We start from the raw sequence: 9,612 nt of genomic DNA, 5'->3' as shown, positions 1-9,612 counted from the left end.
GGAGTGCAACGAGAGCCCAGCAGCCAGGAAACCAGTTGGAGTGAAATAGACACAAGTAAGGACAAAAGTTTCATAAGTGAAGAGAAGAGCTATGAGGAAGATTAGGAAGATAGGGATGCCCTCAAGGAATTTTCAATCACATTAATGAGGGTCATGCATATGTCTTACTTGGGAATAGATAATTTGAAATAAATAGAAAGCATGACTTCGTGAAATTAATTAGGTCCATGTCCCTCATACAGCAATAACTGTGAACAATGTTTAAGGACTAAGATGATTTTAATGTCTGAGTTGATGATAATGAGCCTCCTTAAGTAGCACTATACTTGTGTTTCAACTCTTCCAAGTTTCAATCACCCCTATAATCAAACATCACTGATGGCTTTAATGATATGAACAAATGGATGGGGTGATCCTAAGGACACAGAAATTACAAGGTATTAAAAATGACCATGCTGCTCTTTGTTTTGGTTTTTGTCATTAAATCATACCCGAAATTCACATCTGGTGAAATAGGTCATGATGCCTATTGGATAAAATCAGGTAGAATAAAATTATCTAACCCTCCCAAAAGGCAGATTATAGAAACTACATCTCACCCCAAAAAATCATCAACGACGTTATTTATCAAATCGCCCAGTTCGAGTTTTGATTTAGCTTCCAATGATCATCAGAGTCCCTTCTTTAGCATTTGTCCAAGAAAAAAGATAAATATAAATGCTGTCCTCTGTGAGTTTTGACTCATGTTTACCAGACCATCTTGATTTAATTCAGAATTTAACTAATATCCAAGCGTTTTAAACTTGGAGATCACTGTCTATATTGGCATAGTCTTTCAGGAATCTCTGACCTGAGACAGGTTTCCGTATACAAAGGGACCTCCTCTCTTCAATAGCTATCTTAATCCTTTCTCATTGGCAGATCATATTGCCAATGCAATTCTTTCCAAGATTTGAGAAAAGAGAAGATGGCTCTAACCCCATAGGGGTGGTAAAGAAAGGAGATCAACAGGAAAAGAGTTACTCTTTGTTCAGAAGTTGGCTGTCCCCCTTAATGCATTCTCTAAGAAAGGTCTTTTGGTCCTCAACCTATCGCCTAACTTTCCACAGGGCTTTTTAGGATCAGTGAAGTCAATTCAATAGGTCAGTAATATAGGCCAGGCCCTGTGGTAATTCCAGGGATACCAGGAAAAGCAAAGCACTCCTTGCTTTCAAGGAGCTCATTGTCCAATGTGGAAAATCACTTGTAAGACAAAAACAACCGATGTAAACAACCCATGTACAAACAAATATACGCAAGCTAAATTTTTGCCTTGTCTCGCATCCCTAGGAATGAGCACAATACCCAATATACAGTAGGCTGATTTAAGAAAGGCCTGGAAAGATCTGCAGGAACCGATGCTGAGCGAAACAAGCAAAACCATATGTTAACAGCAAGACTGTGTGATGATCAACTAGGACAGACTTGGTTCTTCTTGGCAATTCAGTGATCCAAAGCAATCCTAATAAACTTTAGATGGAAAACACCATCTGAATCCAGAGAGAGAACTGGAGACACATGCTGATTCATTCTTTCCCCCTTTTGTTCTGATTTTTCCCTCTCAACATGATTCATGTGGAAATATGTGAAAAAAGAAATATCTGTGAATTGATTGATTAAATTTTAGAAGATTTTACCGCAAAGGCTCTGGCATTAAGAGGGACCAGGAAATGCTTCTTACAGAATGTGGGATTTTAGTTGAAATATGATGGAAAGAAAGAAGAACAGATGAGGAAGAGAGTTCCAAGTGCGGGAGGTCTGGAGATGGAGTGTTTCAGGTAAGAAATAGCAAAGAAATTAGTGTCACTGGGTCAGAGGAAGTGGAGGAAGAAAAGTTTTCAAAGACTGGAAAAGTGGGAGGGAGGAAGGTTATGAAGGAATTTGAAAGCCAATCAGAGATTTCCTAGTTGATCCTAGAGAAATAGGGAGCCACTGGCGTTACTTGAACAGGGTGTCAGACAAAGACTGATACAACTCTTATCATGTGCTGGAGTGAGTAGGTGGCACTGCTGCCTGGAGTCAGGAAAATCTGAGAGTGCAAATATATCCTCTGACACTTCCTAGCTATGTGGGCTCAGTTCCTCGTCTATAAAATGAACTGGGGAAGAACATGGCCAACTACTTCAACTCGCTGGCCCTTGCTGCATCTTGACTACACTCTAGTCCCTTTACCCACCTGTCTTCACACTGATCATCCCAAACACCCACCTTGGCTCACTTCTCCCATATGGACACCTACTTCCTTCTTCACATACTGCTGAGCTGCGAAAGCATGCTGATTGGATCCCTTACAGACGTATGTGATGGGAATCTCCTAACCTCACCTGGGCCATCACAGCGGAAAGGTGATCCTTTCACAACTTCATGACGCTGCCTATATCCTGCCTTAGACTTTTTCTATCGAGGTGACTTTAGATACTTCCCTTGATTTCTGCCTCAGTCTCATCATCCAGAAAATGGGAATCACAATAGCACCTATCTCCCAGGATTGTTGCCAGCATCCCAGGAGATGGTATTTTGAAAGCCACTAGCACGGTGCCTGGCACATAGCGGGCACTTCTGAAATGCTTTTTCTTTTTCCCCTCGAATTTTCCTAATCGCTTCTACTCCGACGCCATTTGGAGGTAAAAGGGTTGTGGTGGACTTGGCCTACAAAGAAGAAGGAAAGTGACCTCCGAGTGATGAGGCTGGATTGAGCATTAACAGGTCCTTGAGGAACCAAATCCAAATTGGGGTTTGTGTGGCACCGGGAAAACTGGGCCAGTGAGCCTAGAAGCTTCTGCTCTGATTGGCCCGTTGCGAAGTTATGCAATGGATCTGAGATGCCTGTGAAAACTGGGTTAATTTGCAAAGGAGACAGACTCAGTGGAGGGGAGAAAAGCACTTTAGATAGAACCACACAAGTAGAATATTCCAAACAGCCTGGAAGCAGAGAACGGCTGAAGGTTCCGAAATTAACATTGTCCCAAGAGACAATCAAAGCCCGAATAAATTTCGAGAGAAATGCGATGCTCACAATAGTCAGTCTGGGGGAAAGTGGTATTCTGATGCATTGTGGGAAGATGGCAGGCAGAGGGTTAAGACCCGCCAGAGCCTTGGTATCCCCTTCTCTTCCCCCCTCCCCCCCTCCCCCCCCTCAGCCAAGCTCGCAAAAATGAGCCGAGGGAATGAGGCAAAAGCAAAGCGGAGAATCAGCTGAGACCTCGGCCACTTGGGCCAGGCGGGCCTGCAGGCAAAGGCAGCCAGAACCCTGCACAGAGACGACGAGAGGAGACTCCTGCCGGGTTAGCCACTCGCCCTCCCCCAGTGAGCCTCCCGGGCTCGGACCGCCGGCTAGGACCGCCAAGGCTGCGGACATTTCCGGAGGTATCTGCGTCCGGCCCCGGCCCGGCCCGCGTCTGCAGCGTGTCCCACGCGTTGTTTGGGGGGGGGAGGAGGGTCGGTCTGTGTTCTGGGTTTTTCACTCTCGTCAGCTCGATCTCTGTCTGCCCCGCGCCGCGCCCGTCCCTCAGCTCGACCTCAGGACCTCGGCACAGGGGGGGTGGGGGGGCGGGGAGGGGGGCGCCTCCCGGCCCCATTGAGTATATGGACGAGGGCTGGCTTCCATTGATCCGTCTCCATCGCGGATGGGAGCATGTCTCCCACTCCCCCGCTTTGTGTCTGGGTGGGGGTAGGGTGCTCGCTAATGGGGAATCTAACTGTGCGGTTGGAGGAATGGAGCGTCTGAAGTGGGGGGAGAGGCGGGAGGAGAGTGGGTCTGGGGGAGAGGTGCGTGGCTATCCGGGGAGGGGGGAGAAATCTGGAAGCTGGGGAAGGACAGAGGACAGTGGGGGAGGGACCGGGAAAGGGGGAAGCGCCTTCTCGGGCCCTTTTGGCCGGGGCGGGGGCCTCCGGGGTCCCGGGGACGGGGTGGGGCGGGATGTGGAGACGCCCCTCTCAGCATCCGGGGCCACTTCGTGTAGGGTCCGAGATAGCGGGGCTCCCACACTTCTGCTGCCCGCCTCCTGGGGAGGGTGAAGGGGAAGGGGTAGCTCGGGCTCAGCCCTATCTGCTGCTTCCATTGGCTACCTCGAGCTATCAAAGGAGAAGGGGGGCGCCCCACCGTAGACCCCCACCGCGCAAGCCGCGCTTCCTTCCCCCCTCCCCCCGCCCCATTCCCTGCACGTTCCCTCGAGCTACTTTAAGCTGCCACTGCGACACCATCCCTACGCCCCCCTCCCACCTGGAAAGATGCTACTTCAGTTGGTGATGCTCTTCTCCTGGTAATGTCCATCTTCCCCCCTCCCCTCCAGGGGGCCCCAGTGGAGTCCGGCCTGGAGAGATCGAGGACCATCCCATCCCTTCCCATTCACTTAGCCGGTCTTTTCTTTCAGGACCCTAGACAACGTGTCCTGCTCAGGCAAGTGTTGGGCCAGGCTGCAGAAAGCCGGGGCATGGAGGGCCTGGGGATCCCCTAAATCCCAAATCCTCCTTCGAGGAAACCCTGGGGGAACACCCTAGAAATGGAATGAATCCGGGAACCCAAGGAATATCAGTGGGATTTCAAGGGATCCCCAGGCTGCTGGGTTTAGCCAGGCACATGATTATCTAGAGACACATCCGGGTCGTATCCTTGCCCTAGAGAGAGTCGGGTGGGCGCCGCAGTCGTGCCGGGGCTGAAGCCGGCCGCTTAGCTTTGGGGCATTGTCTCTGCCATCTCTAACTTGTGGGGTTTGAAAGCACATGTTTAGCAGGGAGCTTTTTCCCTCCACTTCTGCGTACCTCGGGAGCATAGTCGATCAGAAGAGCATTTCCTCTCCTTTTTGTTTTGCTGGATGAAGAAGACAGAGTAAAATTGGATTGAGATTATACTCAGTGAGGCCATCACTGTCTGCATGTCTCTTGGACTGCAAATTAAAAATCTGTTGACAGGTACTTGGACCTTGTGTTTCTTTCGGTCAGGTCCCCCATCCCATGGGAAAAAAAGAAAATAAGCCAGGTGATCGCTCCTCTCCCAGGTTAGCAAATATATGTCAGGGTGTATGGGACTGATTTACTCACCCCACCCTATCCTATCCAAAATAAGGGTTAAGTTAGGTTAGGTTAGGCTAACCCTAACCTTAAATGCCCAGGCTGTCAAACTCATTCATTTTGACTATTAGAAGTCTCGGAAGGCCATTTAATAAAGTGAAATGAGGCTAACTCAGAAGTCGTTCCAGTTGGCCAAGGGATTTCTTTGTGAGTCCCACATAAAAACTTTGACTCAGTGATAGACTTGGCTCTTTTCAGCAATGAGGTGATTCAAAACAATTCCAATAGACTGGTTGGAAAGAGCCATCTGCATCCAGAGAGAGGATTATGGAGACTGAATGTGGATCACAGCATGGTATTTTCACTTTTTTCTTTGTTGTTGTTGATTTGCTTGTTCTTTCTTTCTTTCTTTCTTTCTTTATTTCTTTCTTTCTTTCTTTCTTTCTTTCTTTCTTGTTTTTCTCCCTTTTGATCTGACTTTTCTGGCACAGCATGACAAATATGGAAATGTATTAGAAGGACTACATGTTTAACCTTTTTCAGATTGCTTGCTGTCTCGGGGAGTGGGGGAGGTAGATATGCAAATTTGGAACACAAGGTTTTGCAAAGGTGAATGTTAAAAACTATCTTTGCGTTTATTTGGAAAAATAAAATACTGTTTAAAAAGAAAAAAAAAACAACCTCTGAGTTAGTCAGAATCAGATAACCCCAGCAGGGGTAAGGAGCAAAAGAGAGAATGTTCCAGCACACCTAAGAGAACCAAGGAAAGGCTGAGTTGGCCAGAGAGATGAGATGGGAAAAGGGCTGTTCTTTCCCCCAATTTCCTCTCCCAGAGCCATCTTCCACAGACTTCAATGTGTTATGTGATGTTTCGGTACCAAATGTTTCCAGAGGCCGGGCCATAACAAGAGAGACAGAGACACGTATATACATACACAGAAATTTGAGCAGAGATTATGATTGAATCATAATATTTCTTGTCAGAGCTGGATGGGCCTTTAAATAACAATGTTCCTTATCAAAAAATCCTTATGAAGTGAGACCTGAAGTTCCCACAGTCCCTTTGGTCTCATCCCTGAGTAATGGCATATGGGAAAATCACTGGCCTCCTTTCAGGATCACTTGGCGTAGAAAGTACTCCCTTCTTCCCATTCCACCCGCAAGAATTTTGGCCTCCCCTGTATTCCTTGATATCTAGAAGGGCAAAGGGTTGGACTTCTACAGAGGATGGTATTTCTAGAGAGAGTTGTGTCTGGAAGAGAAGCTTCATTTAGCAAAATTGGTACAAGGTTGGGGTTCAGAAATATTCCCTTTCTTCAGAGATCCCCTGTCCCCATGCAATCACTGGAGGTGGAGGAAGTCCTGAGAGGCTGGGAATTTCTCGTCTCATCTCCACAGTCACAGTAGCCTCTTCCCATGGGTAAGATCTGCCATCTGTCTAGCATGGAGATGGCTGGGAAAAGGTGAGGCAGTGGGCACCTAGGGTGGTAGTGCTTGCCTGGCCCTTTAAAGAATCAGCTTTCTTACCAGACACAGGGCTGGTGAGAAGTAAAGTTTTTCCTAGCTGCAAGGAGGCAATGAAGGGTGATGGGAGGAGAGAGGCTCAAAGGCATTTTCTCTTTGGATTGAAAGTAGGAGACTAGGCAGCAAGGCATCAGCAATGAGCTGCTAGCAGCCCTAACTGAATATACTCATGACTGCTAGAGGTTTTGCTGACTGACTCAGTCATGGAAGGAGTACACAACCCACAGAGAATTGATCTTGCCCGTTGTGTCCCCTCTTCTGCCTCCCCTGCCTCATTGTTCCCACTGGCCTGATGTGATATTCTTTTTCTTTAAAATATATAATGATTCTCTCTGGGAGAGAGGTTTCTTGGGGAGGTTTTCTGGAGGCAGCCTTAGTTTCAGTTACAAATAAATAATGACCCCAAATCTCAGCCAGCTGATAAAAGTTCAGATCTTTTATTCTGTCCTTCAAGATAGCCCAGTTAGCTCAGGCCTGTCTCTCTGCTTGGTTCCAAGAGCTCCCTCTGAATGTCTCCAAATCCAAAGGTTTGTCCTTCAGACTCCAGCCAGCACCAAGATGGAAGATGCGATGAATCTCTCTCACCTCTGAGAGAGGGCTTGTAGGCTTCCTCCCAGAGTGCTCCTCTCTGACCCCTGGGAATGTTCCCAAGTAACTCTATCAAGCTCTAAGAGCTTCCTGTATATATATATATATATATATATATATATAATCTCCCAAAGGTTAACTCCTCCTCTGAGAGAATGGGATTATGGGTTATTTCCCAGAGTGCTCTCTGGCCCTAAGGGAGGTGTGAATTCGGATATCTCATACTAAGTCATACTAAGCCTGAAATCTCCCAAACGTGTGAACTCCATTGAGTACTTAGATACTTATGAGCTCCCTAAAGGTGTGCACACAAGCATCGTTGCTATCAGTTGTACTTAGTACCTTGTTTCAAGTTCTGGCCCAAAATATTTCCTTGTAGGATCAGATCAATCATACTGAACCATGCCCAATTACATAATTATTGTCTCTATCAACTCTAATGACTTAACAGTTTGTAAAGATTCCAACAGTCCGATTCCAAGCTGGCATCAATTACCCTGCAAAGTTTGCCGTTCTCTGTAAACTTTGTGTAGTTTGTGTCCTTTAATGATAGATGGCTTTCGTTCCAAATGAAGGTCAACTGATTTGGGTTGGATATTCAGGGAAGGTTTGCTATAAAGATGCATCAGCCACAGGGAGGAAAAGTCCAAAGAAACCTGAGATTTAAGAGATGATATTAGGGAGATGAAAATGACCCCACCCACAATAAGAGAGACTGAGGAAGAAGTCTAAGGCAATGGCATTTTCTGAGTCCATGGTCCTCTCTAATGAAAAGGACCTCAGATCTTCCTTGAGATCTGAGATGCCTCCTTCTGCCAGGGCCCTCTTTTTATTTATTTATTTAAACTGTCTTCATGTTTTATTTTCTTAATAATAATTTTTCATTTTTCAAATTACAAACAAAGATAATTTTCAACATTCACCCTTGCAAGACTTTGGGTTCCAAATTTTTTTTCCTCCCTCTCTACTTCCCCCTCCCTAGACAACACATAAGCCAGTATAGGTTAAACATGTGCAATTCTTCTAAACATATTTCCACAATTATCATGCTGTGCTGTTATGGGCCAGAACTCTGAAACAAGTATTCTTACAAGGAGTTAAGTCAGTGGAATTGATAAAAACAATGGTAGTTCAGTACATGTACTTAGTACTTACTATAGTTCCACAAGATTCACACCTATGATGAGAGAGCATATAAGTTTGGACAAACTCAGCCAGAATCAGAAGAGAAGTGGTGGCAGGCTCTCCTCCTTCACTTCTCCACTGAAACCAAGATCCCGAAGGCTCCAGAAAGCTAACCGAGTCCCAAGTTAAGGAGACAAGACTTTGAAGGAGACAATAAAGGATTTGGACTTTAACCCCTACCTATTCTTGTGGTGAATACTGAACTGAAAGGAAGGCTTCCCAGAGTCCCCAAGAAAACTGAAACACTGTGCAAAGAAAAACTACATAAAAGGGAAAAATGAGAAAAAAGCAAACAAACAATAGCAACAACAAAAAGGTGAACATGCTATGTTGTGGTCCACACTCAGTTCCCATGGTCCTCTCTATAGTTGCAGATGGCTCTCTTCATGAAAGGTCATTGGAATTGGCCTGAATAACCTCACTGTTGAAAAAAGCCACATCCATCAGAACTGATCATCATATAATCGTGTTGTTGAACAATGATCTCCTGGTCCTGCTCACTTCACTCAGCATCAGTTCGTGTAAGTCTCTCCAGGCCTTTCTGAAATCCTCCTGCTGGTCATTTCTTACAGAACAGTAATATTCCATAATTTTCATATACCACCATTTATTCAGCCATTCTCCAACTGATGGGCATCCTCTCAGTTTCCAGTTTCTAGCCACTACAAAGAGGGCTGCCGCAAGCATCTGTGCACATACAGGTCCCTTTCTCTTCTTTATGATCTCTTTGGGATATAATCCCAGTAGTAACACTGCTGGATCAAAGGGTATGCAGAGTTTGATAACCTTTTGAGCATAGTTCCAAACTGCTCTCCAGAATGGTTGGCTCTGTTCACAACTCCACCAACAATGCATCAGTGTCCCAGTCTTCCCCACTCCCCTCCAACATTCGTCATTATCTTTTCCTGTCATCTTAGCCAATCTTAAATGCCTGTTTCCAGAGGTACAAATATATTTTGGGGGACTTTGTACATAGTGGTGATCTCTACCACATTGTGCTAGGTCACTCGTCACAAGAAAAAACAAGGGTGGGGGGGCCTTTAATTAACTTCCTATAGTTGAGCAAGTAAACTTAGAATTTGCAGCTCACAGGTCAGAACTTTGATATTATACTATCAAACTGATTAATACTGATTGGAATAGAATAAGTATCCAAATGAATTATTTCTCTCATCCCTTCTGTCCACAGAAAGACACCAGTGTTTTGGGTCCTTACAATCTAAATGCAAGGAGGGCAGTCCTGAATGAGTGATGCAAAACAAAAAG

The 9,612-nt window shown here is 45.7% G+C and overlaps 1 long non-coding RNA gene across 1 annotated transcript in view; it reads left to right on the top strand.

Annotated features, from left to right (window-relative positions):
- The first annotated feature begins 2,904 nt into the window (after positions 1-2,904).
- LOC116420202 overlaps positions 2,905-9,612 on the top strand; it is a 56,074-nt gene continuing 49,366 nt past the window's right edge. Inside the window, exon 1 of the long non-coding RNA XR_004230490.1 lies at positions 2,905-3,405. This is a non-coding gene — a long non-coding RNA (uncharacterized LOC116420202). The remainder of the gene's footprint in view (positions 3,406-9,612) is intronic.

The sequence above is a fragment of the Sarcophilus harrisii genome, chromosome X (genome assembly GCF_902635505.1).
Source record: "Sarcophilus harrisii chromosome X, mSarHar1.11, whole genome shotgun sequence".
NCBI classification, from domain to species: Eukaryota; Metazoa; Chordata; class Mammalia; order Dasyuromorphia; family Dasyuridae; genus Sarcophilus; species Sarcophilus harrisii.
The sequence above is the reverse complement of the archived record's forward strand: the minus strand, read 5'-3'. Positions and strand labels throughout refer to the sequence as shown.